The 27,957-nt window shown below is 44.9% G+C and overlaps 2 long non-coding RNA genes across 2 annotated transcripts in view; one reads left to right on the forward strand and one right to left on the reverse strand.

Annotated features, from left to right (window-relative positions):
* Positions 1 to 448: 448 nt before the first annotated feature.
* On the reverse strand, positions 449 to 1,219 carry LOC123752988 (uncharacterized). Its single transcript, XR_006772253.2, has 3 exons — positions 1,119 to 1,219; positions 867 to 992; positions 449 to 499 (listed from the first exon to the last, which is right to left on the reverse strand). It is a non-coding gene; the product is annotated as an uncharacterized lncRNA (long non-coding RNA).
* Positions 1,220 to 6,016: 4,797 nt separating this feature from the next.
* The window catches only part of LOC138357079 (uncharacterized), a 37,214-nt gene continuing 15,273 nt past the window's right edge, over positions 6,017 to 27,957 (forward strand). Inside the window, exon 1 of the long non-coding RNA XR_011224750.1 lies at positions 6,017 to 6,244. This is a non-coding gene — a long non-coding RNA (uncharacterized lncRNA). The remainder of the gene's footprint in view (positions 6,245 to 27,957) is intronic.

Raw genomic sequence — 27,957 nt, forward strand, 5'->3', positions numbered from 1 at the left:
AGTTATCAATTCGATCCAGCAACTGAGGTTGAATTTCTAGCGCAGGTGGAGGAGAGGGGGAAAGAGGTGGCGGGGGTGATGGGATAGGGCTGGGAGGGGTGGGGGGTGGTGATAACCCTCCCCCTCCGAGATGAATGGGTGAGACCGCTGGGTCCGCTATTACGCCAGACGGTGCTAACAAGTCAGAATTGACAGACGCTGGCGGGTCAAGGTCACGGTCTGCTGAGCTGTCGTCTGAGTCACTGTCTGAGATGAAAATGGTACGATTCTCACCACTGCTGCTGCTGCTGCTGATGCTGCTGCTGCTGCTGTCATAGCTGTCGCTGATTGATTGGGGTACAGGGCTGAGGGAGGAACGAGGGGTTGAGTGAGCGGGTGAACGAGTCCTCCTCCCCTCCCTGTGAGAGCCGGAAGTGGCTACTGTCCGCCCTGCTGTGTCACTCACTGCCACTGCTGCAGCTGTCGCTGGATGTCAAATCTATGCACAGCGGTGTGTCGTCTGTAAAAAAAAAGAAAACATATTATCTCTAGAAAGAATGAAGCATATATATATATATATATATATATATATATATATATATATATATATATAATATATATATATATATATATATATATATATATATATATATATATATATATATATATATATATATATATAGAAAGAATGAAAGCGTATATATTATGAGGTATGGGAACAGACTAGTGGGAATTAATATGTTTAGGAAATAGACTGAAATAAGTAGGTATTAACTTACTTATGGCCTGGTGAAGGGGTTGAGCAGGTGAGTGGGTATGAATTCGTAACATCGTGTTAACAGGGGGCGATACGGTCTCGTAGCCCCTCATCTGTCGGGGTGGCTGACCTTGATGAAGGGGCTGTGACTCCTGGCGAGTGAGATGTGCTCTCCTTAGCTCAGTGTGTGAGGAATGGGGTATAGGCTCGATGACGTCGATCTGTTCCCTCCGTCGATTGAGGTATGGATTATAACCTGAAATGGAATAAATGATATTCAGCATGGGTGAATGGGGAAAATATGTTTATTATTATGCATGTGTGTTCGCTTGCAAGTGGATGAAATACAGATACGAGAAGTATATTTTTATATGCTACCTACGTTTATGTGAAGTTTCATTCCGACGATGACCTCCTCGCGGGGCGGGTGAGCAATAAGGACACTTCACGGTTTTGTAAACTGAAATTGGAAAGAACATATTTAACTGTGTGGAATGTAATAGACCGAATGAGTTAATATTCTCACACTATAGTAGTTTACACGCGATATTTCACCTGTGGTTGCCATAAAATGAACTGTGGAATATTAAATATGAATATCACTCACGGTTATCACAGAAAATCTGCTGACATCGCTTGCATTTGATGTTGTAATGTCCTAGGGGCGGTTTTTCACAGCTTGCGCATTGCAGTCGACACACTTAGATTCGGTGATGGAATATAAAACACTCCGCATTTCATGCATGCTGTAGAGCTTCGCCTTTCCATGACATGGAGCTGTATGACGCGTGTGTAGCGGATGAAGTCTCGCAGGGAACTGGCGGCGGCGTTTGTGTGTGAGGGGAGTGAAATGCCCCGGGTCAAATGAGAAGTGATTGACGGCTGACAGGTGTGGGTCTGTCTGTCGGCAGGAGTAAGTACCTCGCCCCCTCCTTACCGGAATCCACAGTGTATGGGGAGTCGCCGTGGGACGAACATCAACACTCTGAAGACAACGAAAACCCTTTAGACAAATGGCCCCCACTTCCACAGGAGGGTGCCCTCTCTTACCCTCCTCTCGCACTTATGACTTCCTGTAGGAGGAAGCTAATGGACGTCTAGACCTTCCTCTCAGGTATGGGGGTTCTCCTCTCCCTCCCCCCCCTCCCCAAACAACATAACCACTATGATGGATCCCCTCTCTTCCTCTACTCACGATCATCATCACACAGGATTAAGTCTATGACAAACACACATACATATTCTTTTACTCCTTCCTCACTCTTCCTTCTATTTTCTTACTCTATCACTTACTCTACCACTTACTCTACCACTTACTCTCACACTTACTCTCACACTTACTCTCACACTTACTCTCACACTTACTCTCACACTTACTCTCACACTTACTCTCACACTACTCCCATCTTTCCTGACCACTTACCATAAACCCCGAGGACTAGACCCGCGCGCGCGGGGTGGGGGGCCGCACCTGCTCACCCGCCACTCAAGACCGACACGCGCCAAACTTCCGGGAAATTCCCTTACCCCCTGTGACTAGACACCCGCGCTGCGACGACGACGTCGCGCACCACCTGGCACTCATCAACATGACCTCCCCTCTTTCCTGACCACATACCCAAACACCGGACGCTCACACGCGTCCGAAACGCGCCAAAACTTCCGGAAAAATCCCCAAAACCCCTGAGGACTACGACGGCGCGCGTGGCACCTGTCGGGTGGCACTCACCTGAAGGTGACTGCCACCTGGCAGGTGCCGCGCGCGTCGCCGTAGTCCTCAACCACACTACTTCTATGCTTGGATACAGTAATCCAAATGAGAGTGACAGATTTATACAGTTGAATCACCACCACCTTGTCTTAAAAATCAAAGTTACACTTGATTTTTTCATTTTTTTTAACTTTTCTGATTGCTGCTCCTACAAGTTGTGCAACTTTTAGTAAGTGGTGGATTTTAACTCCAAGATTATTAAACAGTTAGTTAAGGATCTCGGTAGTACAGTCGGGTTTGTTATCGATGTATAATCGCGGATTCCGGATTCGAATCCTGGGTGGGACAGACATGGTTGGGCACATTTCCTTTCACCTAATTCTCTCTTCATCTAGCAGTAAGTAGGTACTCAGGAGTTAGCCAGCTTGTTGAGGGGTTGCATCCTGGACGGGGTCAGTAATTCAACTTGTGTAGGACCTCATATAAACCTAATGTGTATGAATACACTCTGGCTTCCTGTCCCCTGACACAACGAAATATTATTTATTATTTTCTTCGTCAATCTGCTGTAATGTAATGCTATTAATTTGGTAGTTGTGGCGTGAGTTGTTATGCCCCTTACGTAGGGTCTTGCATTTGTCGATATAAAAAAACGTTTGCCAGTCTTCTAAGCATTTGTGTAATTCATGTAGATCTCTTTGTAAGGTTTAAATATAATTTTCACTTCCCACTTTACCATAAATTGTTGTGTCATCTCCAAATTTAATGATGTGGTTTGTAATATTCTCGTCTGTGTCATCGATGTATATGACAAAAAGGGTTGGCCCCAAAATGGACCCCTGTGGCACCCCACTCACCACATTTCTTCAGTGAGAGTCATTCCCATTTATCACGACTCTTTGTTTTCTTTGTTTCAATGGTTGTTCTATCCATTCTAGTATTTTACAATTTATTCCACGAGCATGTCTTTTCCTTGCCAGTCCTTCATGTGGAACTTTGTCAAAGGCTTCAGCAAAATCCATTGTATACTACATCCGCCGGAAATTCCTTATGTGATGTTATCTTGAGGTTATCTTGAGATGATTTCTTGGCTTTCAGTGTCCTATCGGCCCGGTCCTTGACCAGGCCTCCACCCCCAGGAAGCAGCCCGTGACAGCTGACTAACACCCAAGTACCTATTTTACTGCTAGGTAACAGGGGCATAGGGAGAAAGAAACTCTGCCCTGGGATCGAACCCAGGACCACAGGATCACAAGTCCAGCGTGCTGTCCGCTCGGCCGACCGGCTCCCGTGAAGCTGGTGACCGTTTCCAGAAATGTGAGCAAGTTTGTAAGACAGGATCTATTTCTAACAAACCCATGTTGTGTCGATTTTAATAAATTGTTCACTGAAAGATAGTGAATAATTCCCTCCCTTAGGATTCTCTCTGTGAGCTTGCAGATGTGCGATGTCAAGCTGATTGGCCAGTAGTTCTCTGTTGAGCTCTTTCTGCCTTTTTTTTAAAATAAGGGATAACATTTGCATATTTCCAGTCTATAGGGACTACCCTTAGGTCCAGAGATTTTACGAAAGTAGCTTCAGGGGCAGGCATGGTTCTTCTGTCAGTTCTTTTAAGACTGAATTGGATTCCATCCACACCCTTGGAGCTTTTGGGGCTTTTAGTTTCTCAATGTTCTTCCTGATTATGTCACATGTTATGGTTATATTCCTAAATTCCTTCTCCACCTCTCCTTCAGACATGTGTGTGGGTGATGGGATGTCATCTAACCTATATTGTGTGAACACCGATGTAAAATATTAATTTAGAGTGTTTGGTGCCTGTTTGTCATCTATTATTACTTGGTTAGTCTCATCTATTATAGGTCCTACCGAGTCCTTTGTTTTGGTTTTACTTCTAATATAGGCATAGAACAACTTTGGATCATTCTTTATGGTTTGGCCAAGTTTTCTTCTGTAATTTCTTTTGGCTGATCTGCATTCTGAGTGCCCTTTTGAGTTTAGTTTAGTGCCCTTTTGTATAACTCATTATAAATGATGTCCATCGAGGATTTATATGCTCTCCAGCGATTCCTCTTGGTTACCAGTGCTTATGTCATCCATCGAGTTCCCTTATTCCTGTTGCCACATATTTTTGAACGAGTTCCGTGATGACCTTGAAAATTTGTCATGGTGCTTCTATGCCATGTTCACCCTCTCCCTCCAGGAGATGTTTTGTAGTTCCTCTCTCTCATTCCTTGATAGTCACCTCGCTGGTAATGTAGACAGTCTCCATCATGAACCTTTATGTGGGTTCCTGTATTTGTTGTCCATCTTAAAATATGGACAAGTGTAAGTGTCTCTTCTGTCTCATCACTTAGTGTAAGTGCTACTTGTCTCACCTCACTATGTTGCTCGTGTTTTCTAAGTCAATGAAAAAGTTTCTATAGTCACCATCACTGACAGTGTTGCCACAGTCACCATCACTGACAGTGTTGCCACAGTCACCATCACTGACAGTGTTGCCACAGTCACCATCACTGACAGTGTTGCCACAGTCACCATCACTGACAGTGTTGCCACAGTCACCATCACTGACAGTGTTGCCACAGTCACCATCACTGACAGTGTTGCCACAGTCACCATCACTGACAGTGTTGCCACAGTCACCATCACTGACAGTGTTGCCACAGTCACCATCACTGACAGTGTTGCCACAGTCACCATCACTGACAGTGTTGCCACAGTCACCATCACTGACAGTGTTGCCACAGTCACCATCACTGACAGTGTTGCCACAGTCACCATCACTGACAGTGTTGCCACAGTCACCATCACTGACAGTGTTGCCACAGTCACCATCACTGACAGTGTTGCCACAGTCACCATCACTGACAGTGTTGCCACAGTCACCATCACTGACAGTGTTGCCACAGTCACCATCACTGACAGTGTTGCCACAGTCACCATCACTGACAGTGTTGCCACAGTCACCATCACTGACAGTGTTGCCACAGTCACCATCACTGACAGTGTTGCCACAGTCACCATCACTGACAGTGTTGCCACAGTCACCATCACTGACAGTGTTGCCACAGTCACCATCACTGACAGTGTTGCCACAGTCACCATCACTGACAGTGTTGCCACAGTCACCATCACTGACAGTGTTGCCACAGTCACCATCACTGACAGTGTTGCCACAGTCACCATCACTGACAGTGTTGCCACAGTCACCATCACTGACAGTGTTGCCACAGTCACCATCACTGACAGTGTTGCCACAGTCACCATCACTGACAGTGTTGCCACAGTCACCATCACTGACAGTGTTGCCACAGTCACCATCACCTGACAGTGTTGCCACAGTCACCATCACCTGACAGTGTTGCCACAGTCACCATCACCTGACAGTGTTGCCACAGTCACCATCACTGACAGTGTTGCCACAGTCACCATCACTGACAGTGTTGCCACAGTCACCATCACTGACAGTGTTGCCACAGTCACCATCACTGACAGTGATGCCACAGTCACCATCACTGACAGTGTTGTTAGTCACCATCACTGACAGTGTTGTGTTGCAGGTCGCCGCTGGTGACGCTGGACCTGGGGGTGGGGGTCGCTGGGGCGGCCTGGTCCCCCTACACCAGCACGGTGCTGGTGGCGGTGACGGAGGAGTGTCGGGTCCACGTCTACGACCTCTTCCTCCGTCAGTGTCGTCCACTCTGTCTCCAGAACCTGTCCCAGCGCCGGCGAGTCTCCGCTTCCTGTCTCGCCTTCAGCCCCTTCTACCCCGTCGTGTCCGTCGGCGGTGACAGGTTGGTGCCTTCTCTCTCACCTCCCACCTTCATGTCACTATAAGTAGACAGACAACGTTTTAACTAATAGATCACGTAGATACATTTCTGCTATATCTTTATCTTCAGAATAAAAGGTCTGTCTGTCTGGTCAAAGTAGGCCAGATGTGTGGAGTATTTATGGGCCATTGGCCTGTCTGAGTCGGCCTAAGTGCCAGGCTTTAAGAAATTTCGTCATATTAGATCACTGATCAAAGTATGCAGAAAAACCATGTGAGATCATCACCATGTGCGAATCTAGCAGGTAGTGGATGGGTCCTCACGCCCAATTTATACTAAATGAATGGGGTTAGGGGCTGGAACCTGAACAACTCAAGTTTTTTTTTATTTTTGTTTTTTTTATTTTTTATTTTTACATGCAAAGCATGCAATTTAAATACAATAAAAACAACACATAATACAGAACAAAACAAAATAAAACAATAGACCACCGGCCAGAAGGGCCGACAGCACAGCACAACAAAACACAAACACGATAAATGCATAGAAAAATACAGCATACATCAAGGCACAAAACATAATACAATGGCAAACTAGCAATCACAGTAACATCACAAAACAAAACCTGCATAAAACAAAACATACATCAAGAGGCATAACAGGAAACATAACAGGACAATCACAATACAGTCCAAACAAAACATAAAGAACAAACACGTACAACATGTAAAGCAATATGAAAACACCAGGTCAAACGTACAGCACAGAAACAATACAGGAATAAAAACACTCACACCAAACCGTCCGCCCCGTAACAAAGGGCGAGGCCAAAAGAAACAATAATAATAAACAAGCAAACCACGCAAACCAGAAAACAAAACAGGTACAAACACAACAACATACATGCACTGGCCTGAAGGACCGAGAAGAAAACACAACATAAAGTACAACAAGAAACATGCTGGAACTGAAGTTTTTTTTTTTTTTTTTTTTTTTTTTTTACTTTTATGTTTACATGCAAAGCATGTACCTGAAATACAATAAAAACACAGAAAACATAACAGAACAAAATAAAACAAGAGACCACCGGCCAGAAGGGCCGACAGCAGAGTACAACAAAACACAAACATGATAAACTCATAGAAAAATACAGCACACATCAAGACACTAAACATTATACAATGGCAAACAAGCAAGCACAGTAACAACTCAAAACAAAAAACACTGCATAAAACAAAATATACCTATACTATTCGCCCCGCAACCAAAGGGCGAGGCCAAAATAAACAATAATAAGAATCAAACAAACCAAACACAATAACATACATGCACTGGCCTGAAGGACCGAGAATAAAACACAAAACAAGACAACACGCACAGCACCTAACAAGCCATGAATAACAACAAAAACAACAACTACGGTAAGTGTACATGCAGGCCCGTGAGCCTGTCCGGTGGGAACCGCACATTGAACGCCTCCCAAAGCAGCCACGTCGTCCAGGAGGCTCGACCCAACACCGGGGGCGCCATGCGGACCGGAACCCCGGCAACAAACACCCACAGACATGGAACCCACATGGTGTCCCTCCGGACGCGAGTAACCGCCACCCTATCCCATAAACTCGGAACCCGTCCATCAGAAAAATCCTCTGGCCGGGCAAGCAGCAGGAACTCGGCAACCCGGGCCTCCAGGTCCGCAAAGCACAACACCGCAGGAGGGGGCTCGACAGAGGGCATCACCACAGAGGCATCAGCGTCCACGAGCACACCACCAGACGACTGCAGGGAATCATGGCGGGGCGGATCCTTACGTAAAGTCACCACCAGGCAACGCCCAGCACCAGCATCCGCACCATCCCTGGCAGCAGAAGCCACCACAACCTATAGCGGAGAGCCCCCGGACGGGGAAGAAACAGGAGACACACCCGAGACACGGGCATCAGCACCAGCAGGCACATGAACCTCCGCCACCACCACCCGTGGAGACAACGACTCAGCCGGATCCACGCCGTCAACACTAGAAGACCCACAGTCACCGAAGTCCTCAACATCAGCCCTGGCCGTAGACGAACGCCTGGAACGTTTGGGCTCCGGCCGGATATCGTCAGAGCCGGAAGCGGACCCAGAAACACGGGCACCACCAGCCGGACGAACCGACGCCCGACGCAGAACGGCAGCAGCCTCTACCACAGGGGGAACCGGACCACACACAGCAGGAGGCACCGCAGCCACCCCATCACCCAGCACAGACGGCGAGGGTGCAGGGACCAGGACAGACGCAGCAAAGGAAGAACCGGAAGACGAGGGGCCCGAGCAGCTGTCAGACGGAAGAGGCTCAGGAACGGCAGACGGAAGAGGCTCAGGAACACCAGCCGGAACAGGCGGAGCACCAGGTGAGGACACAACCACCGGAGGAGAGGTGACAACAGGGGGCGCAACAGGCGGAGCAACAGCTGAAACAGAGGGCACCTCCACAGCCGAAGAGACGTCCACATCCACCGAATCATCCCCCACAGGAAGTGGCGGAAAATCCTCCTCACTGAAGAGATTCACTGGTGCCACGGCAGGCGCAGAACAGGCAGCAGCCTGATGGCCCAAAAGACCACAACGATAACATGTCCGCAGCTGGCGGGCGTAAAACACCCGAACGTTGTACCCCATAAGGCGCACAGAGGACGGAATATCCTCCCAGAGTCTCATGCCCAGGGTGCGAATGTTAGACCTCACCCTTAAGAGGACTAGAAGACACCACGTTCACCCTCACACTAACTACCGCGCCAAACCGGCCGAAATACCGCCGTAGCAGAGCCTCTGGAAACTCCAAGGGAGCCCCATGCACACTGATGTAAGTAAGTGCACCACTTCTATCAGAGAGGGTTACAGTGCCCGCACCATCCGGCAGGGGTAGTGTCCGCCCCTCGTATCGCCGGAGAAAATCGCGATACGCCACCTCCCCTGTGAACTTCACAATCGCCCTACGGGCCGTTACCAACTCGACCCCATAAATCTCAAAAAACAGGGACAGAGAACATATCACAAGCCAGCGCAATCTTCGGGTAACCAGCCCGCACAGAGAACTCTAGTCCCACAGACTGAGCCCGGACGACAGGGGATAGAAGGACCCCCCATCGTAACGCCACGTCAGCACAGGCGGGCAGAGACACACCCGCCCCCAACCGGCCGAAACTGAAAAACAACCCCAACTGCTGGAGCGCCGAAGCAACACGTCTGTCCCCTACCGAAGCTAGGGCCTGAACAACTCAAGTTGTTGTAATAGGGGCCAGCCATTAACCTCTATTTACTGGTTAAATGCTGGTCGTTATTAAGTAAAATATTCAGAAACCAGAGTTCTACTGTGTAACCTCCTTAAGATCTAAGAACGTTCGACCGTTTAGATATCATAGCTCGAGGATAATGTACCCTTCTATGCTACACTGCAAAGCCTCTGAAAACGCCGCCACCACCTGCTACCCGCTGAGTAATTCCCCCAATTGACGGTGAAGCAGGATACCATCAATTAGGTATAAACACCGTAAATGGATCCCCAGTTATCGGAAAAAGCGGGATAAGATTTATGTTAAGTGTGGAGATTAAATCAAAGTACAAAGGGATCATCTTATGTAATAAATAAATGCTTGCTGGCTTGCAGGGGGAGTCCTAGTTTCAAGCACGGGACTTAAGATCAACAACAATAAGAAATAACCGTTGGGGGAAATTCCACTAAACACCATAAATTCTATAAAAGATTTATTAAAACAAAGATTAATTAAATTTTAATACACTTTCGCGCAGCGGTGGCGCCAGACATCGTTACCAAGTTTTCTCTCGTGTCCGCATAAGTGACTCCGTCTGGAGTCTCGAGCAAAAAATATTTGTATAAATTCCAATTTCTGTTCGATCTACTTGGGGATAGTTTACAAATGTTCGTCATGAAATTTACGTTTTCTCTAATAGCCGAAGAGCTTATTTGGGAGAACGGCATGGCATTGAATCATCGTGGTAAAACAATTGTATTATTGACACGACGAGTATAATCGACGTAGTTTTTTATTTGTTGCCGGTCAAACGCATCCTTATGTGACGTTTTATACTTATGTTCTTCTAGAACATTCTATCACGAACACATTGGTACAAAAATGAAATACGTACATAGAAAATTAATGTCAGGACAGTGAATTGAATATACACTTTTCAATGCAGGTTTCGCCGATATGCCGCCACGGGTAACACTTGGGCCACATCCCACACTGTTGTGGATGGGCTGCGACATTGATTCTAGATTTATATGCATATGTCCGCGTAGGGAATTTTATTGCGATTTCAGTTATATCAAAATTAACGCTGTAGGACAAGTGTGGAGTTGACAACCCTGAAGATAGTAGAAACATTTCGTTGCTGTCTGGCGTTCACGGCTAGTGATCGACGTAGTTTTTTATTTGGTGCTGATCTAACTTATGTTTTGGTGACATTTTATACTTATGTTCTTCTAGAACATTCTATTGCGAACACATTGGTCCAAAAATGAAATACGTACATCGAAAATTAACGTCAGGACAATGACAAGAGTATACACTTTTAAGTGTTGCCGCTCGATCGCCGGAAACGCCGCACGCACAAGGGGCAAGTTTTTTTCCACTGCGCCAAGTGCGCGAAAGTGGTGGAAAGGATGCCGGTGGAAAGAAGCGGCATCATCCAGACACCCAGGCATCACCCATTGAAAATAATGACAAAATTCCTACGGCCCATCTGAACAGTCCTTAAATTTAAAATCTTCCTAACTGAGGCAAAAATACAGAAATAATGTGGACTCTACACTGTACTAAAACTTCAGACACAGATACCTAAAAATATTACAGCCAGACCTCGATGGCCTGGCCCGGCTCCAGAGAGAGATGTTGACCCCCGTTAATACACAGCCCACACTGACCTGGACCTAGATTCAGGAAGCTCTGTGTATTTCTTCGTAAGTGGGTTTGCTACGAAGGTTCCTAAGTGCGCCCTAAGATGATGCTTAGGTGCGATTCAATAAGGTCCACTTAGGAAGAAAATTGTTGGTTCACCTGCGTGCCGATAGAGGTCACTACTGTGTTTCGTTTTGGCCAATCAGAGAGCAGCAACATTCTTCATATTGAAGATTTAGCGCTGGTTTATCGGAGCTCTACTGCCTCCTATTTACGTCGAATTTTCTTTTAAAATTAGTATATTTCGAAGTAAAACAATGTTTTTTCAACTTCTACAGCAACTTCAACTACTTCTACAACTTTTCACCGACATTGTAGTAAACAAATATGTTACATTTGTTGTTTACCTATGTAATTCTAAGAGATACTGTTTAGCTGTCCTTGTTGCTCGGAAGATGCGCTGACAATTATTGTATATATTTACTGAATTTACCCAAGGGCCACTAACTATCTAGTGGCCTCGAAGAGGACAGAAAGCCGGCGGCTTGTTAAAGGGCCCGCCAATTGTCTTAATGATATTTTTTAGCTGCAATTTGGCATTTACGGCTTCAGCGGGTAGGTGGTTCCATGGATTTATAGCCCTCTTGGTGGAAAAAAACATCTGTTTTCAGTCCTACTTGAGAGAACATACTCTCCAACACTATATCTGTGATTGTCCTGTTATCAGTGACTTCATACCAAATGGTATGAGGTATTTTGAGCTCTGTAATTACTTCATACACTCAGGAATATTGGAAGATATTCTTGTGCTGCACCCAGATTTTGCCAGTGAAGGCTAATAGATTAGCATTAAGTATTTTGTTCTCTCCTAATTCCATGTATGACTGGCCATCCTGTGAGGTGAGGATGTTGGATGAGCTTGTAGCTGGTTTTTGATCTACACTGTGTGGTCCTTTATACAGAATAGGGAAGCAGCACATTGCTCTGTATACCTAAACATGTTTAAAAATACATTGTTTGAGAGGAGTCTGGTAGAAACTAGTAAGAGTAATTATAATATAATGTTTCCATGATTCAGTGCTTACCTCTTTGAAAATTGCTTAGAGTTGTTTAGTCAGAGTTGATTTGTTTTTTGTATTGAGGCTGGTATTTTCTAAATTGATTCCATGTACAGTATGTCTAACCATCCTGTGAGATGGGAATATTAGATAAACTTATAGCTAGTTTTTTATCTACACTGTGTAATATTCCATATAGAATAGGGTAGTAGTACATTGCTGTGTATACTTAATCTTCTTAATAAAAAAATCAGTAATAAAGATTTTAAATTATAGTTTGTATTATTACAAATTCAGTACTGTATTATCCTTATTAAATCATGTTGACCATGGATCATTAAGATCTCATGTTGATATGTAATGTCATATTTCTTTTGAACTGCTAATCCATGCTAATCATTCATTAAATTGTGCATTATGTCTCAATTTTTCACTTCCTTGGATATACTGTACAGTACAAAAAGATAGGATAAAAATAAACCAGTAATATTTCTTTCATTATATTTTTCATTTAAATAACTGCATCAATATTTTTACAGCTGACAGGATTTGTTAAAAAAAAATTTGGTTTATTGTTACACACAATGGTGCTACATAGCCTTCCCAGCTTGGTGCCTTCTTTTAATACTTACTGATTAAAAAATAAATAATAAATACATTTTATTCAGGAAAAGTACATACAGTTGATTTACAAACATAATGTTGGATTTATAGACAGAGCTAGTACATACAATACCAAAAGCCACTAATACTCATAGAAATTTCGGGCAAGGTGTGGGGGAAAAAACACAGACTAAAACTTAATAGTAATCGGGATTAGGTATAAATTGTGTTGAAAGAAGGAATAAAAAATACAAAAAGGGGGGTTAACATAGCATAAATCAGCAATTGCACATGTTGGTGAACAGCGTTGTTTAAAAAATAGCAAGACATGGGTTGACATTTAGGAGGTAAGTTAGGTTACATGGAGTTAATTAGGCAGTACTTGGCTTAACTCTTAAACTCGTTGAGAGAGGTACAGCCTTTGACATGATTCGGGAGGTCATTCCACATTCTGGGTCCCTTGATTTGTAGAGCATTTCCAGTTTGGTTACACACAGCCAAATTGTGTAACAGGAAGAGGTCTTGGACACAAATTTGTTCCATGCTAAATGTAAAGGAATCAGCTGAGTATTCCTCAAATAAAATAAGTTGCCTCAGCTTATAAGGTAAATAAAATAAGCATTTCTCAAATAAGTAGCTGTCTCACCTCACTGCCTTACTGCTACATAGTCTTCCCGGCATGGTGCCTTCTTTTGATAATTACTTGTTCCACACCCAAATTGTATAACAGGAAGAGGTCTTGGACCCCTACTTCCCTCTCTCTTTTTTAATAATCTATATAGTCATAATTATAGCTTTAAGTATTCAATGAATAAAGTTTTTGACATTTTTACCCTTCTCCTTACCTAACATCATTTGTGCAGCATATTTTTATTTTATGTCTCACCCAGATTTAATTTCAAAATAAAACCAAACTAAATAAATTAGAAATGGGTATGTATAGCTAAGGTACACCCTTACTACTAGGTGAACAGGGGCATTTGGTGATAGTAAATGATCCCATCAGGCAGGGCTCATCACCTTCTCTCATATTTCATGTTCACCAGTGTTTATTTACTTAATATCTACGGGTATAATATCTTGCTATTATAAAACTAATTCTACTATCATCAAACACATATTTACTTCAAGTTTCAAGCAGAGAATGCATATATAACTAACACGAAGGACTCCTCTTCACTAGATTCACCAGCTATAATATTTTGGTCATGTTCCACTATCATAAATCGATCCCAGTATTATGTAGTAGAGAAAAAATGACTTATATCCAGTTTACGTAAAGCTACGAGTGGTCGAACCCACACTTAAAGCCCGGAATGAACTTACGAAGGTTTTTCCCCTTAGGGTAGTTACTTGAATACGGACGTAGCCGCCACGAAGGCGCTAAGAGGGAAATCGTTCTTAGCCAAGAGGAAAAACCTTCGTAAGTACCTTCCTAAATCCGGCCCCAGGTTCTCTCAAGGTCCGACTGACCTAGGCTAGTTGCCAAATTAATCTTTGAAGAAGAATACTAACTAAAATCCTGTATGCGTCCCTTGAAGATGACTTATTATCCCAAAACAATTGGGAATAATCTAGATACGAGAACCAGGCTAATTACAATATTCAATAGCCTTTGCATTTCACTAATTTTACAGGAATTAACAAACAAGTTAGTAGGTACCTATTTTCCAGTGACGAAATATGTCTTACCTATTTTCAGATCTTACTGAACTCAAATGTTTATTTGATAACCTACAAGACTTATTCTTTATTCACATTTGACGTTAATTTTAACATAAGTACTTAACCACGATTGATATTTTCTACTAATTCTGTAATACCTTTCATTATTCTCCTTGTCGAATGACTCGACACAAGGGCGAGTGACGCTACCGTTCCTTACATGAGTCTAATTCCTTGGGGAAGGGATTAGGCTAGCCTGCCAGTCAGGTCACTACCAACTTTTAATGTTAAATCTGTGATCTTTCTATAGTCCTTTCACACAGTCCTACTGTTACATTCTCTTAAAGTCAATTGGTAAGTTAAATAGATGGGCAGTACTGCAGAATGAGCAATGGTATTTAAGAGGCACGTGTATAAAAATAAATTAATGTATTCAACAAACTTTTTGTCAGTCACAATTACTTTATCACACACTGTCACATAGACGGTTAATAATCAATGATAATTAAATCAAATACAATTTACTACTCAAATAATCAAAGATAAACAATTACGTTAACTACTGTCACATAGACAGTTAACAAACCAACAGTTACGTTAATGACACTATCACACAGGCAAGTGTCCGAACAGTCATAATCAAATCACTTCGCTAATTACATTACAACAACAACAACAATACAATTTTATTTAGGTAAGGTACATACATACAATAAATATTTACAAGGATTGTTTGACTTATAGGTATAGCTAGTACATACAATGCCTAAAGCCACTATTACGCAAAGCGTTTCGGGCATGATAAACTTAAATGACAAGCTTAATACTAATTGAGCATAATGAGTCGAATGAAAACAAGAAATGAAAACATAGATGAAAAAGCAGCACAAATACAATTATGTCGACAAACAGCGCTCTTTAAAGAAAAAAAAACAGACATTGGTTGACAATAGAAGGGTAAGGTAGGTTACAGGGAATTTATTAGGTATAGCTTCGCTTTTGACTTAAACTGGTTGAGAGAGGTACAGTCTTTAGCATGGGGTGGAAGGTCATTCCACATTCTGGGCCCCTTGATTTGTAGAGCATTTCTAGTTCGATTAAGTCGTACTCTAGGAATATCAAAACTGTATTTATTTCTGGTGTGATGCTCATGGGTTCTGATACAACCTTCTATGAAGCTTTTGAGATCAGGATTGGCATTATAGTTTAGCGTTTTATACATGTATAATACACATGAGAGAATGTGCAGTGACTTAATGTCTAACATATTCAGAGATTTAAGTAGGGGTACCGAGTGATGTCTGGGGCCAGAATTGGATATTGTCCTAATAGCAGCTTTGTGTTGAGTAATTAGAGGACGTAAGTGATTTTGGGTAGTAGAGCCCCAAGCACAAATACCATAGTTGAGATATGGATAGATAAGGGAGTAATAGAGAGTCACCAGAGCAGGGCGTGGTACATAATATCTGATCTTAGAAAGAATGCCCACAGTTTTTGAAACTTTTTTTGATATGTTTAGAATGTGTCCCTGGAAATTAAGCTTGTGGTCAATGAGAATGCCAAGGAATTTGCCATCTAATTTGTTACAAATTTGGGTATTGTTTATTTTGAGATTTATTTGATTAGAGGATTTATTGCCAAACAGAATATAAAAGGTTTTGTCAATGTTAAGGGTGAGTTTGTTGGCAGTTAGCCACAGATGGACTTTATTTAGCTCAGTATTTACTGTGGCATTTAGAGCAAGGGGATCAGGACTGGAGTAAATGAAGGTTGTGTCGTCAGCAAATAGAATTGGTTTGAGGTGTTGGGAGGCATTTGGAAGGTCATTAATGTAGATGAGAAAGAGGAGAGGGCCAAGTATGCTGCCCTGGGGAACACCAATGTTGATGGGTAGGGTGGGAGAAATTGTATTATTCACAGAAACATATTGGAGCCTGTCAGTAAGGTAGGATTTGAGGTATTGTAGGGAGTGTCCTCTGACTCCATAATGATGTAATTTAAGAAGAAGGTTTTGGTGGTTGACAGTGTCAAAAGCTTTACGCAGGTCCACAAACAACCCAACAGAGAACTCATTTTTATCAAGAGCTGTATGAATCGAGTTAAGCATACTAATAAGTGCATCGTTAGTGCTTTTTTTGGGTCTGAAGCCATATTGGCAAGGGCTAAGTATATTGAGTTTGGCTAGATATGAGTAAAGCTGCTTATAGATTAGTTTTTCAAAAATTTTTGACAGGATAGATATAGGTCTGTAGTTGTTAACATCTGTAAGATTACCACATTTGTGGACAGGCGTTACTCTCGCTTTTTTTAGAATATCTGGGAAGGTTTGGAGTTCAAGTGACTTGTTGAAGAGCAAAGCAATAGCAGGGGCTAAAGATCTGGAGGCTTTTTTGTAAATTAAAGTTGGTATCTCCTCAAGGGCACCAGACTTGGTTTTAAGGGAAAGGATTATCTCATTGACGTCAGTGGAATTAATAGGCTTTAGGTACAGAGACTGTGGATAGTTACCTGAAAGATAGTCATTAATGTCTGTACTGGAAGATGGAATATCATTTGCAAGGGATGAACCAATGGAAGAGAAGAACCTATTGAACTCAGTAGCAGAATCAGAGGCTGAAAGCTGACCATCGTTATTAGACAGGAGAGTCGGTTTGTTATTTAAAGACTTCTTTGATCCCAATATTTGAGAAATTGTTCTCCAAGTTTGTTTAATGTTGCTCTTTATTTGGGTAAATTTATCTTCGTAGTATTTAGTTTTGGCTCGTCTAATTATCTTAGACAGCAATAATGAGTAATTCTTTGAGAATTCTTTGGAGACAATTCCTAACCTATACTTCTTCTCAAGGTCATGTTTTTTATTAATAGATTTAAGTATTCCCTTTGTAAGCCAGGGATTGTTAAGCCTTTTGGTTGTGACTTGTTTTGTAAGCATAGGACAGTGGGTATTATAAAGGCTAAGAGTTTTTTGAAGAAAAGATTGCACTGCTAGGTTGATGTCCACTATGTTACCTAACTCGGACTCCCAGTTGACATTATCAGCAGCAGTTATAAAATTGTCTATAGCAGTTTCATTGTGTAGTCTAAAACGTATCACTCTTGACTCAAGAGGTGGTTTGCTAATGTTAGTTAAGAGAAATGTGGGGTAATGATCTGTAGTGCTATCGGTGATTATACCTGAAGTAAGCGGAGAGGTTATGTTTGTCCAGATGTGATCGAGCGTCGTGGCAGTGCTATCAGTGATTCTAGTAGGTCTAGTGATTAAGGGTATGAGGAAGCAGGAATTCATACAGTTGAGGAAGCTAACAGCAGTGGGGTGTTCAGGCTCGCAGAGGTCAATATTAAAGTCCCCTGCGATAATTAGGTGGTTTTTGTTCAGTCTGTTATCAAGTATTAGATTTCTAAGGTTTGAGTTGAATTCGGACACATCAGTGTTAGGAATTCTATAAACTGCACCCACAGTCAGGACAGACTCGGCACCCTTGACTCTGAAGCTGGCGAAGATATACTCCCCATAGCAGTCTCTGGTTCTAATGTCTTTTAAGCATGTTAGTTCTTGGTGGTAGTAAAGAGCAGTGCCACCACCTCTCTGAATTTGACGACAGTTGTGAATTGCTGAGTAGTTAGGCATGTTAAAGAGCTGAGTAGTATCCTCTTTCAACCATGTTTTAGTAAGTATAATAAAAGAGAATTTGTTGTCAATAGCTTCAATCAAGGCACTAACATCATCGAAGTGTTTACCTAGGGATCTAACGTTCAAATTGATTACAGAGATATTGTGATTATGACTTAATACATTGTTTACATCATGTGCTGCAAAATATCTGCAATTTAGATCATTAAAGTGATAATTGGCATAGATAGTGGATAAGAGGTTAAGTTCAGGGTCTATACTTGTCTGCATAAAAAAAGCTGATTGCAGGAAAAACAAGGGAAGAAAGGCAAATAACAAGGTAGAAATAAGCTATAAAATAGGGAAAAAGATGTACACAATACAGAACAAAGCAAACTCAAAAGGGGCTTACAGGGGTACAATGGAGTAAGGGAGTATGGCTAGGCTAGGCAACCTAGGTAATAAATGAGATTAACGAAAAAACATATAAACATGGACTATACAAAACACAAGATATAGAAATACAAAACAAAAATATAAACAAGACTAAGCAATACAAAAACAAATTGAGCAAAAATGAAAAATGAGGTAGATTGCTTACAAGTACTCTCAGGTACACTGTAAGTAACAATTTGCAATTTGAGATGCAGGCAAAGCCAGGGGTACAATGGAGTAAGGGAGCATGGCGAGGCTAGGCAACCTAGGTAATAAATGGAATCAAAGAAAAGTTGAATAATAAGCATAGGCAAATTTAAGCTAATGATTATTAACTATAAATGTGTATCTAGTAGGAAGTTCAGTTATGACTGTATAATTAATAAGACCTGAAGAACTATTTATGCACTCAATTAAATAATTTCAGTAAATGACTAGTTAAGAGTAAGTTAAAAATTAAGTCAGAAAATGAAACAATGAGACTTAGGAAACCTAGCCCCACTAGTTGACAGGGGGTTAATTAAGTTAATTCACTGGGAGTGATAATGAGCTGAGACAGACCACATTGGGAGAGGAAAGCGTTGAGGTTCTCTTCTTTAGTAATTGTGAACATTTTGCCCTCTGCGGTTTTTCTCACCTTTATCAGTCCATCTCTAACGAAGCACTGATGAATCGCATCTGGGTTTTTTTGACGGATTTGACGCAGGCGGTAGAGGAGGTGCTGTCTGTTCCTAGTCAAGCACTCGTTGATGTATAATCCCTTCCGTTGGGCTACAGCTGTCCGGACTAGATTGGATTTCGTGAACTGGGAAGACAGCTTCAGGCGAATTTTCCGTTGGTTTTGACTTGATGGATTCTTTTTGCCTACTCTGTAGGCAGCAATAACGTCAGATTTGTTTAGACTGAGCTGCAATTTGTCTTTTATGAGATCCAGAGCTATTTCGACACAGTTTTCACCATCATGTTCCACAGGTATATCTTGGGACGACACTATAACAGAGTCTAGCAGCTTTTGCTGGTCTTGTTCATCCTGGGAGACAGAACGCTGGGCTGAAAATGTAGATACATGCAGTCATTTTGTTGAGGGCTTCCTCCTGTTTTTTAATGGCTTCATCAGTTTTCAGAAGGTTGCTTTCCTCACGGAGATCATTTAAATCATGCTGTAGTTGGTCTTGGCTTGCCTTGCAGTTTCTAATTTCCTCGCGGAGGAGGGTTATTTCTTGTTGTTGTTGTTGGAGATTAGCGCGGATCGCTAGATTCTCATTTAGAAGACTCAAGATGATAGCATTTTGAGACTCGAGGACTTGTCACAACTTTTTGAACCACTGATTCTCGGCCCAGTTATAGAATTCCGGTGAGGGACCGGAAGCTCGCTTGAATTGCTTATAGTGGGATGCTAGCATGTCCATAGGAGAGGGTTGAGATGTGTCTGCTCCCTTGCTCAAAGGGGTGGAGGGGAGGGCAGCACCGCTGCCCTGGACCCCAGAGCTTCCAGACGGAGAAACACGAATGTTGTTTGAGTTGGCCGGGATGGTTGCCTTGTTAAGGGGTTTGTTGTCCTTTCTCTGCACAGCCCCATGTTTAGGAGACATGATTGGTTAGAATGGACTGGGGGTATATATTGTGAAGAAACTTGCGTCAGGCAGCGCGGTGGCGGCAGCATGCACTGGTACTCACAGCCGTAGAGGAATGTTTTGAAACTTAATTGAGATGGAATGAGTCGATTTTGGTCGGTTACTTTGGTTTTGCTATAACATGCTAGGACTCCATGTACTTAGCTGCCTGTGGGTGGCGGTCTACATCATCTGGCAATAGTATAAGGGCTGATATACAGCTAAGAGTGAGGAGCGCTGCGTGATCACGTTGGTCTCGTAGCGTAGCTGAGACAAGTCTCCAATTAATGACTTTTCAATACCTATAGTACAATCAATAGTTAGGCTTATCACCCAGACAAGCCACTGGCAAGACATTACCTAGACCACCACTAACAAGGCATCACCCAGACAAGCCACTAACAAGGCATCACCCAGACAAGCCACTAACACAATCTATATAAATATAAATGAAAATGTTCGTTTGTTCAAAATCGCTAATCTCCGAAAGTTCTTCACCGATTGCTTTGAAATTTTCACACAATGTTTCATTCGCATCCGAGCGGGTTTTTATATACATACTAAATTGATGCCACGTCTGTGACGGAAAAAACATGCTTTTTTTAAAAACTGTTTTTCATGTGAGAGAAATCTTCGAAACTTCTTTACAGATTGTTTTGAAATTTTGACACGACGTTGCATTCGAATAGGCGCGGGTTTTTATATACCTACTATATACTTGCCTCACCCGTGACAGGAGAAAACTTTTTTTTTTAAACAGTGCCATCTATTGGACGTAAGAGCAATACACTCTGTAATCTCCCAAAGTTCTTCACCGAGTGCTTTGAAATTCTGACACAACGTTCCATTCGAATATAAGTGTGTTTTTATATACTTACTATATAGATGTCACACCTGTGACAGGTAAAAACATGTTTTTTTTTCAAAAACAGCGCCATCTGTTGCACGTAATAGCAACACACACACACACACTATACTAAATATGTTACGAATTCCATTTCAATGTTTCCGATTGCAATGACCAATTTAATTTTCATAGATTTCGATTTATTTAAATTTGTATTTTATTAATTTTATCATTTTATTAATTGTTATCATTTTATTAATTCTGCTAGAATTTACCTACTTAAAATTATCTGTTAGATTAAGGACCTGCCCGAAACGCTGCGCGTACTAGTGGCTTTACAAGATTGTAAATACTATGCTATGTATTCTCACAAACCAATGTACATTCTTGTATATAAATAAATAAATATATATATATATAAATAAATATATAAATAAAATATATTGAATTATTTTGTTTGACACTGTGTTGGAATTGAGCTGTGTTGTTTAGCATACCTTTCATTTTGTAAGTATAAGTATAGATGCCACACCTGTGACAGGAATAAACTTCTTTTTTTTATGAAACAGTGCCATCTGTTGCACGTTAGTCACACACGCTATACTAAATATGGTATGATTCCATTTCAGTGTTTTTGATTGCATTGACAAATTAAATTTTCATTCATTTCGGTTTATTTTAATTTTGATTTTATTATTTTGCGTGACATTGCGTTGGAATTGAGCTTTGTTGTTTACCATACCATTCATTTCGTGAGTATAGTTTATTTTTCATTTTTTCATTGTTTTTCATTTCGTTTTTTTATTGTTTTTCTTATATTTCAGTGATGGGAACATCAGATCATTTAATATTCCCAATTTGCTGATGGGAACATCAGATCATCCGAGAATGCATCGAAAGAGGGACTGAGGAATGGTGAGGAGGACGGGAGTGGGGGATGGTGGGGAGGACGAGGGAAAAGGGGAGGGGGTAATGGTAGGGAGGACGAGGGAACAGGGAAGTTGGGGATAGTGGGGACGAGGGGACAGGGGAATGGAGATTGGTGGGGGAGGATATGGGGACAGGGAAGTGGGCATGGTGAGGAGGATGAGAGGACGGGGCAGGGGGGGGGGAAATGGTAGGGAAGACGAGGGATCGGGGAAGTGTGAGATGGTGGAGAGGACGAGGGGACGGTGGAGTGGGCAAGGAGTAAGAGGACGAGGGAACAGTAGAGTAGTCGATGGTGGTGGAGGAAATGGTGGGCATGTGCTCAGCAACGCAAATGCTTTGCTAAGCCACAGCAATACGTGGCCGGGTACAGCTAGTGCACAATAATTACACACAAATGACAATATTGAGCCACAGAGACAACCGCTAATCACTTACGACCGTGCCACTAGAATAACCATGCCATTAAGACGACAGTGCCACTAAGACGAATGTGCCACTAAGATGACTGTGCCACTAAGATCAGCGGGCCACTAAGACGACCTTGCCACTAAGGCGACTGTGCCACTAAGACGACCGTGCCACTAATATGACCGTGCCACTAAGACAACCGTGCCACTAAGACAACCGTGCCACTAATATGACCGTGCCACTAAGACAACCGTGCCACTAAGACAACCGTGCCACTAATATGACCGTGCCACTAAGACAACCGTGCCACTAATATGACCGTGCCACTAAGACAACCGTGCCACTAAGACAACCGTGCCACTAAGACGACCGTGCCACTAAGACAACCGTGCCACTAAGACGACCGTGCCACTAAGACAACCGTGCCACTAAGACGACCGTGCCACTAAGACGACCGTGCCACTAAGACAACCGTGCCACTAAGACAACCGTGCCACTAATATGACCGTGCCACTAAGACAACCGTGCCACTAAGACAACCGTGCCACTAATATGACCGTGCCACTAAGACAACCGTGCCACTAATATGACCGTGCCACTAAGACAACCGTGCCACTAAGACAACCGTGCCACTAAGACGACCGTGCCACTAAGACAACCGTGCCACTAAGACAACCGTGCCACTAAGACGACCGTGCCACTAAGACAACCGTGCCACTAAGACGACCGTGCCACTAATATGACCGTGCCACTAAGACAACCGTGCCACTAAGACGACTGTGCCACTAAGACGACCGTGCCACTAAGACGACCGTGCCACTAAGACAACCGTGCCACTAAGACGACCGTGCCACTAATATGACCGTGCCACTAAGACGACCGTGCCACTAATATGACCGTGCCACTAAGACAACCGTGCCACTAATATGACCGTGCCACTAAGACGACCGTGCCACTAAGACGACCATGCCACTAAGACAACCGTGCCACTAAGACGACCGTGCCACTAAGACAACCGTGCCACTAAGACGACCGTGCCACTAAGACAACCGTGCCACTAAGACAACCGTGCCACTAATATGACCGTGCCACTAAGACAACCGTGCCACTAAGACAACCGTGCCACTAATATGACCGTGCCACTAAGACAACCGTGCCACTAAGACAACCGTGCCACTAAGACAACCGTGCCACTAAGACGACCGTGCCACTAAGACAACCGTGCCACTAAGACAACCGTGCCACTAAGACGACCATGCCACTAAGACAACCGTGCCACTAAGACGACCGTGCCACTAAGACGACCGTGCCACTAAGACAACCGTGCCACTAAGACGACCGTGCCACTAAGACGACCGTGCCACTAATATGACCGTGCCACTAAGACAACCGTGCCACTAAGACGACCGTGCCACTAATATGACCGTGCCACTAAGACGACCGTGCCACTAATATGACCGTGCCACTAATATGACCGTGCCACTAAGACGACCGTGCCACTAAGACGACCGTGCCACTAAGACGACCGTGCCACTAAGACGACCGTGCCACTAAGACGACCGTGCCACTAAGACAACCGTGCCACTAAGACGACCGTGCCACTAAGACAACCGTGCCACTGAGACAACCGTGCCACTAAGACACCGTGCCACTAATATGACCGTGCCACTAAGACAACCGTGCCACTAAGACGACCGTGCCACTAAGACGACCGTGCCACTAAGACGACCGTGCCACTAAGACGACCGTGCCACTAAGACAACCGTGCCACTAAGACAACCGTGCCACTAAGACGACCGTGCCACTAAGACGACCGTGCCACTAAGACAACCGTGCCACTAAGACAACCGTGCCACTAAGACGACCGTGCCACTAAGACGACCGTGCCACTAAGACGACCGTGCCACTAAGACAACCGTGCCACTAAGACAACCGTGCCACTAGGACAACCGTGCCACTAAGACAACCGTGCCACTAAGACGACTGTGCCACTAAGACAACCGTGCCACTAAGACAACCGTGCCACTAAGACAACCGTGCCACTAAGACAACCGTGCCACTAAGACAACCGTGCCACTAATATGACCGTGCCACTAAGACAACCGTGCCACTAAGACAACCGTGCCACTAAGACAACCGTGCCACTAAGACAACCGTGCCACTAATATGACCGTGCCACTAAGACAACCGTGCCACTAAGACAACCGTGCCACTAAGACAACCGTGCCACTAAGACAACCGTGCCACTAAGACAACCGTGCCACTAAGACAACCGTGCCACTAAGACGACCATGCCACTAAGACAACCGTGCCACTAATATGACCGTGCCACTAAGACAACCGTGCCACTAAGACAACCGTGCCACTAAGACAACCGTGCCACTAAGACGACCGTGCCACTAAGACGACCGTGCCACTAAGACAACCGTGCCACTAATATGACCGTGCCACTAAGACAACCGTGCCACTAAGACGACCGTGCCACTAAGACAACCGTGCCACTAAGACAACCGTGCCACTAATATGACCGTGCCACTAAGACAACCGTGCCACTAAGACAACCGTGCCACTAATATGACCGTGCCACTAAGACAACCGTGCCACTAAGACAACCGTGCCACTAAGACGACCGTGCCACTAAGACAACCGTGCCACTAAGACAACCGTGCCACTAATATGACCGTGCCACTAAGACAACCGTGCCACTAGGACAACCGTGCCACTAAGACAACCGTGCCACTAAGACAACCGTGCCACTAAGACAACCGTGCCACTAAGACGACCATGCCACTAAGACAACCGTGCCACTAATATGACCGTGCCACTAAGACAACCATGCCACTAAGACAACCGTGCCACTAATATGACCGTGCCACTAAGACAACCGTGCCACTAAGACAACCGTGCCACTAAGACACCGTGCCACTAATATGACCGTGCCACTAAGACAACCGTGCCACTAATATGACCGTGCCACTAATATGACCGTGCCACTAATATGACCGTGCCACTAATATGACCGTGCCACTAAGACAACCGTGCCACTAAGACGACCGTGCCACTAAGACAACCGTGCCACTAAGACAACCGTGCCACTAAGACAACCGTGCCACTAAGACAACCGTGCCACTAAGACGACCGTGCCACTAAGACGACCGTGCCACTAAGACAACCGTGCCACTATGACAACCGTGCCACTAAGACGACCGTGCCACTAAGACAACCGTGCCACTAATATGACCGTGCCACTAATATGACCGTGCCACTAAGACAACCGTGCCACTAAGACAACCGTGCCACTAAGACAACCGTGCCACTAAGACAACCGTGCCACTAAGACAACCGTGCCACTAAGACAACCGTGCCACTAAGACGACCGTGCCACTAATATGACCGTGCCACTAAGACGACCGTGCCACTAATATGACCGTGCCACTAATATGACCGTGCCACTAAGACGACCGTGCCACTAATATGACCGTGCCACTAATATGACCGTGCCACTAAGACGACCGTGCCACTAATATGACCGTGCCACTAAGACAACCGAGCCACTAAGACGACCGTGCCACTAATATGACCGTGCCACTAAGACAACCGTGCCACTAATATGACCGTGCCACTAAGACGACCGTGCCACTAAGACACCGTGCCACTAAGACACCGTGCCACTAAGACACCGTGCCACTAAGACGACCGTGCCACTAAGACACCGTGTCACTAAGACGACCGTGCCACTAAGACGACCGTGCCACTAATATGACCGTGCCACTAAGACAACCGTGCCACTAAGACAACCGTGCCACTAAGACGACCGTGCCACTAATATGACCGTGCCACTAAGACAACCGTGCAACTAAGACGACCGTGCCACTAAGACGACCGTGCCACTAATATGACCGTGCCACTAAGACACCGTGCCACTAAGACGACCGTGCCACTAAGACGACCGTGCCACTAAGACAACCGTGCCACTAAGACGACCGTGCCACTAAGACGACCGTGCCACTAATATGACCGTGCCACTAAGACAACCGTGCCACTAAGACAACCGTGCCACTAATATGACCGTGCCACTAAGAGAACCGTGCCACTAATATGACCGTGTCACTAAGACAACCGTGCCACTAAGACGACCGTGCCACTAAGACGACTGTGCCACTAAGACGACCGTGCCACTAATATGACCGTGCCACTAAGACAACCGTGCCACTAATATGACCGTGCCACTAAGACGACCGTGCCACTAAGATACCGTGCCACTAAGACACCGTGCCACTAAGACACCGTGCCACTAAGACGACCGTGCCACTAAGACACCGTGCCACTAAGACGACCGTGCCACTAAGACACCGTGCCACTAAGACGACCGTAGTAATCATTCAACAATTCCTGTAAACACATATTAAACAATACTTCCTTCTAATTACACTCACCTTTCCTCCGTCCCCCTCTCTCCCTGCTCACACTCACCCTTCCTCCGTCCCCCCTCTCTCCCTGCTCACATTCACCCTGTCTCCGTCCCCTCTCTCCCTGCTCACACTCACCCTTCCTCCGTCCCCCCTCTCTCCCAGCTCACATTCACCCTGTCTCCGTCCCCTCTCTCCCTGCTCACACTCACCCTTCCTCCGTCTCCCTCTCTCCCTGCTCACACTCACCCTTCCTCCGTCTCCCTCTCTCCCTGCTCACACTCACCCTTCCTCCGTCCCCCCTCTCTCCCTGCTCACACTCACCCTTCCTCCGTCTCCCTCTCTCCCTGCTCACACTCACCCTTCCTCCGTCCCCCTCTCTCCCTGCTCACACTCACCCTTCCTCCGTCCCCCCTCTCTCCCTGCTCACACTCACCTTTCCTCCGTCCCCTCTCTCCCTGCTCACACTCACCTTTCCTCCGTCCCCTCTCTCCCTGCTCACTCACCCTTCCTCCGTCTCCCTCTCTCCCTGCTCACACTCACCTTTCCTCCGTCCCCTCTCTCCCTGCTCACACTCACCTTTCCTCCGTCCCCTCTCTCCCTGCTCACACTCACCCTTTCCTCCGTCCCCTCTCTCCCTGCTCACACTCACCCTTCCTCCGTCCCCTCTCTCCCTGCTCACACTCACCCTTCCTCCGTCTCCTCTCTCCCTGCTCACACTCACCTTTCCTCCGTCCCCTCTCTCCCTGCTCACACTCGCCCTTCCCCCGTCCCCTCTCTCCCTGCTCACACTCACCTTTACTCCGTCTCCTCTCTTCCTGCTCACACTCACCTTTCCTTCGTCCCCTCTCTCCCTGCTCACACTCACCTTTCCTCCGTCCCCTCTCTCCCTGCTCACACTCGCCCTTCCCCCGTCTCCTCTCTCCCTGCTCACACTCGCCCTTCCCCCGTCCCCTCTCTCCCTGCTCACACTCGCCCTTCCTCCGTCCCCTCTCTCCCTGCTCACACTCACCCTTCCCCCGTCCCCCTCTCTCCCTGCTCACACTCACCTTTCCTCCGTCCCCTCTCTCCCTTACCTTGAGGTTACCTTGAAGTGCTTCCGGGGCTTCGCGTCCCCGCGGCCCGGTCGTCGACCAGGCCTCCTGGTTGCCGGACTGATCAACCAGGCTGTTGGACGCGGCTGCTCGCAGCCTGACGTACGAGTCACAGCCTGGTTGATCAGGTATCCTTTGAAGGTACTTATCCAGTTCTCTCT

Source organism: Procambarus clarkii, chromosome 76 (genome assembly GCF_040958095.1).
Source record: "Procambarus clarkii isolate CNS0578487 chromosome 76, FALCON_Pclarkii_2.0, whole genome shotgun sequence".
Taxonomy (NCBI): domain Eukaryota; kingdom Metazoa; phylum Arthropoda; class Malacostraca; order Decapoda; family Cambaridae; genus Procambarus; species Procambarus clarkii.